General features: G+C 29.4%; 1 pseudogene; it reads right to left on the bottom strand.

Moving 5' to 3' along the window:
* Positions 1-2,621: 2,621 nt before the first annotated feature.
* Positions 2,622-5,198, bottom strand: LOC130500410 (MLP-like protein 28; annotated as a pseudogene).
* Between the last annotated feature and the right edge of the window lie 6,116 nt (positions 5,199-11,314).

Below are 11,314 nucleotides of genomic sequence, written 5' to 3'. Positions count from 1 at the left end.
ACCCACGAGTGCTGGGCATTTTACTGGTACATCAGAGATTTAAGACACACAGATGTAACAGATATAAATAGAGAGAGAAACGGAGATAACAAACAGAGAAGAGAGAGCGAGACAGAGAAACTGAGAGAGAAACAGAGATAGAGAGTGACAGTGAGAAAGAGGGAGAGAGAGAGAGAGAGAGAGAGAGAGAGAGAGAGAGAGAGCCATAGAAAGATAAACAAAATAAGGTCGAGAGTAAGATGCAAAGAAAGAAATATATAATAAGTTTGATTACACAAAAAATTTACGTACATAATAATTTGATTATATATTAATAATATTTATACATAAAACCTATGCAAAGAAATATATAAGTGTGATTACACAAATATTTACGTACATATAATTTGATTAGATATTAATAATATTTATCTTGCTCGAATTAGATATTATACACAAAATCAGTTCTTCTTACATGGTTCAACGAATACAGCCAAGTTCTGTGGAATCTTTACATGTTTGAAGTCAATGACCTATGAGGAAGGTATGTTATTATACAAAAATCATGCATATGAAAATCAAATTGTATAATAATAATTATATCTTTATACGCAAGTTCTTGCAAATGAATCAGAGTAAGATAAATCACACCAGTGATATGTATAGACATCGAGCAATTCTCACAGGCGAGATGAATCAGAAATCTCTCTGGTAAGCTTCCGGAGCTCGAGACGAGATAAACTTCATAGCAGGGAAAAGCATTTCGTTCTGGAAAAAAAATAGAGAGCTGAGAAATTAGATTTAAGAAAACTGCATAATGAGAAAAAGAAGAGAATGACAGAGGGATGAAGCGAGTCAACTGAAAGAAAGAAAAAAAGAAGAGAATGATTTTTCACAGTAAGAGGGAAGAGAGGAAGGAGAAGATAGAAGAAAAAAAATGTGATTTTAATCCTTCTGCGTTTGTGTCTGTTAGATTAACTTTCATCGATAGTTGTGGTTACACAATGAATGATCTGCACTCTTTAACCTGATTGGCCACATTTTTTGTTTTCTAAAACTTGATTAGCCACATTATCTTAACCAATCAGATATTTTGTAATTGTTTCTTTGTATCCATTGTATTCTAATTCATTTTTGTGTGTTTAATATATAAATAATTATGATAAATTTCTGAAAATAAAAATTAATTTGGAAAAATCTAAGATTTAGATTTCACAAGTTAAAAATTAATTTTGATTTAAATTTTTTAATTGAAACTTTGTGATTGGTATTTAGGCATTAGAAAATAGAGTTAAGAGTTTATGAAATAGAGCTTAGAGTTTAAAATTTTAATTTTGATATTGAAGTGTCGAAAACAGAAATATTCATTATATCATTTTTTTCTATAAAAATAGAGTTTATGTTTAATTTAGAGTGAAATTTGAGAATAAAATTTGGAAAATTAGATTTATAGTTTATGTGTGTAGATTTATAATGTATGGTACAATAGGGTCTGACGTATATTTGGGGTTTAGGAAATATTGTTTGGAGTTTAGATTTTAGTTATTAAGTTAAAGTTATCAAACTAAAGAACTTTGGAAATTACGAATTGTGTTAGATATAAAATTTAAGATTTAATTATTTTTTTGGAAGTTATAGATTAAGACTGAGAATATTAAATTTTGAGTTTAAGTTTAAGATTATAGTGTGAAATTATAAGAGTTTTAAAGTTTGTGTTTAGAGTTTATGGTTTAAAGATAATTTTAGGGTTTCAACTTACGCATTTCCTTTTGCGTATGATTTTGGATTTGATTTAAGATTTATGTTTAGAAAACTATAGTTTAAGATTAAGAATATTAAATTTGGAATTTAAGTTTAAAATTTGAGTTATAATATGAAAAATATAGAGTTTAAAGAATTGTTTTTAGAGTTTAGGATTTAGGAGTTTAAATAGATTTTCTTAACATTAGAAAAATGCTATTATATGTCTTTGATAGTCTTACTGAAGATGCTTAAATAATGTATTTGGCGCATAAATCTAATTTCCCGCTAAGTACTGGCAGAATCTGTAATTTTATCTTCTCACTCACTTAACGCTACTACATAATTCGGAAATTTTTAAGTCATCTAAAATAACAGTTGAGTAACAAGTGCTATAACAATCTGCTATATATGATATATCAGTGTAGAATTATTTTTGTAGTGAAAGCGGAGTATAAAGAAGTAGCTAACGTGGTTGCAGAATTTTGTTGGATACAAAATTTACTTCTTGAACTCGGATCAGTGCCGGCTCTAAGGGAGTGCTGATGGTGCAAAAGCACAGGGTCCAAATTTTTTTATATAGATTTCTTTAGGATTTAAGGTCCTGTATTTTCAAAAAAATATCTTTATCTAGCAGATATTGCAGAGTGCTCAACGAAATATGCAGAGGAAAGTGTATAGCTGGGAAGAAGAAACCATAAATGTGTGCCTTTAACTGAAATTGGAAATTATATTATATTTAAACTAGAATAATTCTAGTCCACAAATTTTAGAACAGAGTTTTTTTTCATTTTATCACTACTGTAAATCATTTTCTTACAAACCTATCTTAGTGTAAAGCATAAGGCCCACGAAAAAATGGCGCCGGGCCTGACTCGGATGTCCTATTAAGAAGGCGGCATTGGTCTATTGCGACAACATCAGCTCTGTTTACCTCTCACATAATCCAGTTACACACCAGAGAACAAAACACGTGGAAATTGACATTCATTTTGTTCGTGAGAAGGTTGCAATGAAATAAGTTCTGAGTTCTCCATGTTCCATCTCCCATCAGTTTGCCGACATATTTACAAAAAGCTTGCCTACCAGCTTTGTTCAATGATTTCCGATCCAGCCTCACCGTCATCAAGTCCTACGATGCGACTGCGGAAGGATGATAGAATCTAAGATTCTGTTGCTTGTATAGCTAGATATTATACAATATTGTCTCCTGTAAAGTTGTAATAGTCTTGACTGTAAATAAGATCATATCCCTCAAGGGAAATCATTCAACTTTCAGTTACTGATAAATTGAATATATGAAACTATCAAAGCAGAAAACGAGGCTTATTGATCCAAACACATATCACATGCTTACACATAGTAAGTAACAGAATTCACATATATATATATATAATATATCTTATTATATAGTATAGCACTTTTTCTTCTCACTCATATATTTTACGCACATTAATTAACGAACTTTTCAAAAACAGAAATCGAAATGTTCAAACCACACATACAAGTACTGATAGGATTATCACACGAGGGGTACTCTCCTCTATTCCTCAGATAAGAGATGTTCGTCGATCTCTTTGGAGACTTCAACACAGAACTGGAGGAGAGTCTCGGGATGAGCAACCTCCTCGCTAATCTTCTCGTACTCAAGGTGCCAATGCACAATACTCCCCGCCCCTCCATGCTTAGGGGTCACCTGGATCGTGAGCAAGAAGCTTTTGTACTCTTACATCAGATCACCTTCTATAACCCTGAACGTGATCAAGTTCTTCTCCGGCTCCACTGCCTCGATCCTCTCCTTTGCCACCTTGGCCTCCCCGTCTGCACCAATTAGTTATTACTTTTCATTTGTTTGACTTTGAGAATAACTTGAATGTTAGTTCCAAATCTTATTATATATGTATAATTATACATATATTCAAGTGATAGTATTATTAATTATATATACACATATATATATACATATATATATTGGTCATCGCCTCGTGGGCATATGAGATCCACATATAGCGTAATATAACTAAAAATGGGATTTCGCTTCTAAGAACACCTCCAATAAAAAGAAAAAAATATTAGTATATATTATAATTATTACATCATATTTTATTTTTCCTAAGCCAATAAAAGTTTTAGTTTCCTCTTATACAATGATATGTGTCTCTTGAGGATATTGTGAGTTTCTAAAACCTCTGAAACTAGAGTTTTTTGTCATTCTCTCTCATAATTTTTTATTTTATTTCTTTTCTTAAATACTAAGAACCTTCCTAATACTTTGCTGGAAATGCTCTTAGATTCTTCCTATTATTATAAAGTACGTGATAGTAGTTTAATGGGAGTTCAAAATAACAATACTTAGGTTCATCCCTATGGTGAACTTATAAATTCACCTCTTTCCTTATTTCAATCAAATTGCCATAAATATTAATATCATATTATAAATAAATTATAAATTACAAAAAAGTAAATTTTAAATCATAAACTCTAAATTCAAATCCTAAATCCAAATTTTAGATTTTAAATTTTAAACCAAACCCTAAACCCTAAATCCAAACCTATACCCTAAACCCAAACTATATACCCTAAATTCTAAATCTAAATTTAAATCCTATACCCTAAACCCAAACCATAAACCCTAAACCCAAACACTAAACCCTAAACCCAAACTCTAAATCCTAAATCCTAAACCTTAAACCCAAACTGTAAACCATAAACCTGAATTCTATACACTAAAATGTATTTGAAAATACATTTGATGATCATTAACCCAAAGGTATTTGAAAAATTTGGGTTTATGATTTACATTTTGGGTTTAAGGTTTAGGATTTAGCGTTTAGAGTTTGGGTTTAGGGCTTAGAATTTGGGTTTAGGGTTTATGGTTTGAGTTTAGGATTTAAATTTAGATTTAAGACATAGGGTATATGTTTGGGTTTAGGGTATATGTTTGGGTTTAGGGTATGGTTTAAAATTAAAAATCTAAAATTTAGGGTTCGAATTTAGAGTTTATGATTTAAAGTTTACTTCTTTTGTAATTTATAATTTATTTATTTATGTAACATTAATATTTATGGCAATATAATTGAAATAAGGAAAGAGGTGAATTCATAAGTTCACATCAGGGGTGAACCCAAGTATTGTTCAGTTCAAAATAAATTTACTCTAGAAAGAACGCTTTATTTATTGCATACCGCATTCGTGGTAAATTAGCCCTAAGAAATTTCGGTCTAACTATAGAATCCAATGATTATAAGAATTTTTTTTATAAAGTTGACTTGCCATGAACGTAGTTAGACGATAGAGCCGACATTGCCCCAGTCACCTTCATGCAGGTCACAACCTTGAATGTTGCCTGGAGATGCTTTGGAGACATGATGTGGTCTCCCTGCAAACATGTGATGAAACTTTTCAGCCGAAGCTTTGATCTCCACTTCTGTCTCAAGCTTTCCAACCAAACTAGACACCTCAGTTGCCGCCTCAGCCATTCTTTCTACCTCTGATAATTAATGCTTATCTTGAGAAAATAGGGGTTTGAGAGAGGAGGGAGTTCCCTTATGACCTCTTTAAGCCTTTTTTTTTTTGTCGGCAAGATTACAGACTCATATTGACTCTGTAAATCAATTTGGTTGCTCTGTATCCATATGGACAGTAAACGACGTCTGTTCACACCACGTGCTAAGCTATCCGCCTTCTTGTTTTTTGTCCTTGATATATGGATAATCTCCGAGCTGTGAAAACTCCTCTTGAGACTTCTGATGTCCTCTAAGTAGCTTGCAAAAGCCGGCAATTCTTCTGGTTCCGAAACCATCTTCACCAATTGAGAACAATCCCTTGCAAAAGTACCATTATACTGCCTTAAATTCCGCATACATTCCATTACCCAAATAAGAGCTTCCACTTCCGTATGTAAAGGTGATTGACTTGCTCTCGTATTTCTAGCACCCAATAATCCTTCAAAGCCTGGTAATGTACTATACCAACCATGCCCAGAGAAATTATCTCCGGTTTTCCAAGATCCATCCGTAAAACACCATCGTCATGATCGAAGCGGTAAATCAGGCTCGGATCTCGCTGGAACCTGATCTGTCTGTGTTAAAGCCCGTTGGGCTTCCGACCAGAGTAAAGATTCAGTCATAGCCAGTTTAAGAGTATCCTGTGAATCTATGTCCAAATTGCTGAAAACCTTATTATTTTTTCCTTTCCAAATGTACCAAAGTATCCACACAAAGTAATGATCGTCCAATGCAGGTTTGATTCTCCAGTATAAATAATCCATATTTGTGAACAAGGATTGTCCTGGGAAGTAAGCCGGATTCGTAGGGATCTTCGATAGAGCCCAGACCTGGACTGCTGGTGGGCATTCAAAAAATACATGGTTTATAGATTCCTCATCTGCTCCACATCGATCACAATCAATATCCCCTTTCAGACCCCGGGCTTTTAGATTCTTCCTGACAGCTATACATTCTGACAATAACTGCCATAGAAAGTGTTTCATCTTTGGTGGACAACGCACTTTCCAGCAATGTGCTTTGAGATCCGTGACTGTAGGACCAAACTCTATTATCCCATTCCCTCTATTTGGGTATGCTCTTTCTAACTGATATCCTGATTTAACCGTATATTTCTCATGACCTCTTTAAGCCTATTTGTAGAGAAAACGGTTATCTGTTGAAGAAGACAGCGTTTGATCATTAAACTAACCTCAATATTTTTTGTATTCCATGTGAACACTGAACACCCCCATTATTATGATTTCGTACCTGCCGGATTATTTTGTTTTGTTTATACAACCATCTATTCATCAATCACATGATGCATCTCGCCTATTTCGTTTTCGCAGTTGCTAAGTCTTTGCTCAGATATTTATATATAAATATATAATTATTAGTTCGACAAAAGAATAAATATATAATTATTATACATAATTACTGGCAGCAGGTTGCTTTGTTAAATAATTTCGATCGATCCGTAAGAGATCACGGCCTTTGTCAATCAATGAAGACACCTTAGTTTCAAAATATAAAAATAAATACATGAAAGTTGGTTCAGATTTTAAAATAATAAAAAGGCCATACGCAAGGATTTTGCTGTCGTTAATTACCAACCAGTTGCTTCATAACATTTTGCTAAGAAAGTCCCCTCAGAAACAATTTCTTTGAAAAACAACATGAACTGGCCATAAGAAAATAACTATCTACTTCAAAAACTATATTTCACATTTCAGACTCCAAAACACCACTAACCAATTCAAAGAAAGCAAGAAAACAAAAGAGTATCACACAGACAATCATTTTCTAATGCTAAGTGATTGATCTTTTTAGTTCTTAGCTATTTGTTAATTAGCATATAAATCTAGGAACAGAAATTAAAAAATATTAATAATATAAGTAAATATAAAGAAGTGAAAGATAAAGAACATGACAAGGCTAAATTGAAAGCCTTAAAGTTTTAGATGAAATAAATTAAAACGTTAAACACAACTTCCCACTATAGAAAAACAAGAAACAATAAAAGCAGAGGAAAATGATAATTATTTAACACTTAACTTTCACCACACTGGTTTTCTATTTATTTTTTTGTCTTTGTAAATGCTCAAAAGCTTAAATACTTATTTTTATATTATAAGTTCTTATTTATTTTGGGCATCTTGTCTTGAGCTCAAACCTTTTTTATCTTCTGAAAGAATTTTTGTTTTTGGTTGGCACAAAAAATCTGTTCATTTCTTATTTAATAGCTTTATTAGTTATAACTAACAGTAATAACACAAAACAAAAATAAGTTTAGAGGGGGGGGGGGGGGGGGGGGGGGGTCATGAGCATGCAAGACCTGCAAATTAATGTGCATCAATTCTTGATTTTAATCATAGAAACTAATATAAAATATATTCTAAAGAGCATCTCCGGCAATAGTATTAGGAAGAATTCTAATCATTTAAAGAAAATAAACAAAAGAAATAAGAAAGAGAATGAACAAAAATTCTAAACTAAGGGAATATAAGAAACTGTCTATCTAATCAAAGGACAAATGTCATTGCTTAAGAGAAAAAATGTTTTATCTGATTTTTAGAAAATGAAACATAAATGAGTGATTATATTATTAATGTTCTTTCTATTTTAGAAACTTTGATGGATTCTAACTGATGGAAGTGCTCTTAGATTTAGAATTGTATTTAATGCCGCTAACAAACGAAAGTATAATTGAAATATTACTATATGAGCACAAACCCAAATATAAAAGAAGAAAAATTGGTTGAAAAGAAAAAATAAATATTTTTATGATTTTTGACATAATGTAATTGTAAGAATATATATAGTTTATTTTAAAGATATCTTTGGCATTTCTGTAATTTTAAAATTTTTTAAAAAAATTTTAAAAAATAAAATTCAGATAATAATAATAAAAATAACAATGGTATTTTGAAATCAATTGTATTCATTAAGATTATTTCAGTAAATTGGTTTCATGAGAACTAACATAAACGTAATACCCAGGGGCGGGCGTACGTACACGGGTACGGGGTCACGTGCCCCCTACTATTTTTAAATTTTTTTCGAATAAGCTTGACTAATTTGATGAAAATGTATGCAGTTTAATGAAAAAGCATAAAATGTGCCTCCAACTCAAAATTGTTTTTGTTATTTTTTGTAGTTTGCCCCCAATTAAAAATGTGTCTAAATCCGCCACTCGTAATACCTATAAAATAAAACTTTAAAATATATATATATATATATATATACTATTAAAAGGAAATCATTCAAAAATATCTACTTATGGAAGGTTGTTACACCATTTCATAATTAAATAACATTTTTATTATATACAACTAAAAAATCTATGATTTAACTCTATTATATCAACACAATTCGTGGGCCCTGTATATAAATTAAATCGGTCACTTTTTTATTTAATTTTAATCAACCATTTTTTTTTGTAAAAAGGCTTACTAATTTTAATCAATCATCTAAACTATTAAAATCGAAGTACAATTAGTATTTCACCGTAACTTTTCCTAAATAATTACAACCATATGCCATTGAGCTAAAACTATTAATTTATCACAATTAATTATTATCACCAAAGTAAAAGTAATCAATTCTTTCTTTAACCACTCGCTCCACAATATACGTTACCATAGTCATTATTATTTAACATTTTATCGTAAATCACTATATCAAATAAATCATAATAATCATTAAGTCAGTTTTTTTTTTTTTGAAAAAAGGGCTTTCAATCATTAAGTCAGTTTCAACGTATTGTTCTCATGTCTCTCACTATACAAATGTATTTGTTTTCATATATGCTGCAAATAAACTAAAGCTTTTCTTAGAAATTTACACTAAATTAAAAACAACTAGAGCTTGACCCGTGCGCCCGCACGGGTATTTATTCTTGGTTCTTATATATTCTAATTTTTGATAATGTTGTCAACTTGATTTTTATGTTCATGTTGTAGATTAATATGTTATTTTCTTTTGATATTTTTGTATCATGTTCAATGCGCTTAACTTCCAAATTATTAGAAATTTTGTTTTCACGTTCTGCAGACTTTAATTCAATTATTTTGATATATTAAACAGCAAAAATGTAAATATTAGAGATTTAGATATACTTTTAAGTTTTATTAAATTACATTCCAAATATTTTGATTTAAATATATATAAATCATATCTGATTTTTTTGATTTTTTAATAAATACATGTCTAAAGTTTGACATACACGCCGACAGGGCTATTTATTTTAATTTATAAAAATTGTTGTTATCTTATAAACCATTGGTAATTACTGGATTTTATTAACTGTGATCAAACGATATTAGATTATTGTTTGATTATTATCATATTGAATGTATTTATATCACAAACAAATGATTACTAATACATTCAAATATTTATTATTGTTTTTGTTTCTACTAATTTTATATTATTTTCAAACCCTAATATTTAAAATGGTAATTCTCTCAATATCATTTTTTAAGTTTTTGTCACCAAAATGTCTTCAAAAAAAAAATTTATTAAAAAACGTTTTAGAGAATATTGTTTAAAAGAAGTAAAAAACTCTTCTATCCAGTGGTTTTTAATATATAAATCTAAATTAATATATAAAATTCCTCTATTTTAAATGTTAAAATTAGTAATTATATCTATACTATAAAGGGACAACTTATTTTTTGACAAAAGTATATGTTCAATATTTATTAAATATTAAAAGGAGTCATATTGATTTTATATATTAATATGTGTATGAAATGTTTATTATTTCGTATAAAACAGCTAGTAATACAAAATTTTATTCGAAACTTTTCGTTTATGTCAAATTTATGTTACTCATATACAAAATTATAATATTTTTTCAATTTAATTATTATGAGTAATCACACATAGGATCTACGTGATCAATATATTTGGATAATAATAATGGCAAAGTAGTTTATTTTGATGAGAATAAATTATTAATCCTGTTTTAGATTAACATGGCAATATAGTTTTAATAATAGTGAAATTTATGGCAAGTTAATAAATACGTTTTTGATTTATATGGCAATGTGGTTAATTAAAGCGAAATATATGTTAGAGAATCACGTTTTGGATTTGTATGGCAAGATAATAAATATTATTTGGGTATGTGTTATATTTAATTGGATAATCTTTAATTAAAATGAGTGGCATGCCATTGTAATTTTTGTGCAACTCTAAGGGTTAAGTACTATTTGTACTTCAGTTTTAATATATTAGATAGCTGACATATCTCATTAATAGCTTACACATTATATAATTGAAAATGTTGTATTACGATATACACAAACTATTGTTCTCATATCTTTTAATATACATAGCGGTTGTAGTTTATATAATTGAAACTAGATTTTTACCCGCGCTTTTGAAGCGCGGAATATTTTACGATGAAAAATTTCACTAATAATTTAACAAATATTTTGGTAAATTTTAAAGAGTGTGTATTTAAAATATTTTTGCATTTAAATCAGTATTTTTAAATTCAACCCGATTGTGATTATACCGGTTAATCCGGAGATCTGACAATTCAATTTATGTTTTTAAAATATTCATATTAAAAATCACTAAAATCCGAGACTAACCGATTGAACTGATGGATGACCGATATGTAATCTAATTGGATTTAAATTGTAATAACTTCTATAATCGAAATTTTAAAGTTCACTATTTTGCAATTTATGATAGTGAACTTTAAAATTATGACGTTTCTACAAAATTTTAAAGAGAAAATGATAGATATAAAATAACTAAGATTAATTATTGTATTATTTGGAAACATTGATAGTAGTATAAAAATATATTGTTTGGAAACATTGATAGTAGTATAAAGAAATAAATATATTGTTTGGAAACATTGATAGTAGTATAAAGAAATAAGTATATTATTTGGAAACATGGATAGTAGTATAAAGAAAGGAACATAAATGATTTAATGTATGTTTAATTATAAAGTATAAATGTGTATTTAATTTAAAAACTTATAAAATAAATGTTAGGTCCAACAGAATGTTTCTGTTTTAATAAGATAGATATCACATTAATAGCTTATACACTTTAAATTTTATATCACAAACTATAGTTAGCAA

The sequence above is a fragment of the Raphanus sativus genome, chromosome 2 (genome assembly GCF_000801105.2).
Source record: "Raphanus sativus cultivar WK10039 chromosome 2, ASM80110v3, whole genome shotgun sequence".
Taxonomy (NCBI): Eukaryota; Viridiplantae; Streptophyta; class Magnoliopsida; order Brassicales; family Brassicaceae; genus Raphanus; species Raphanus sativus.
The sequence above is the reverse complement of the archived record's forward strand: the minus strand, read 5'-3'. Positions and strand labels throughout refer to the sequence as shown.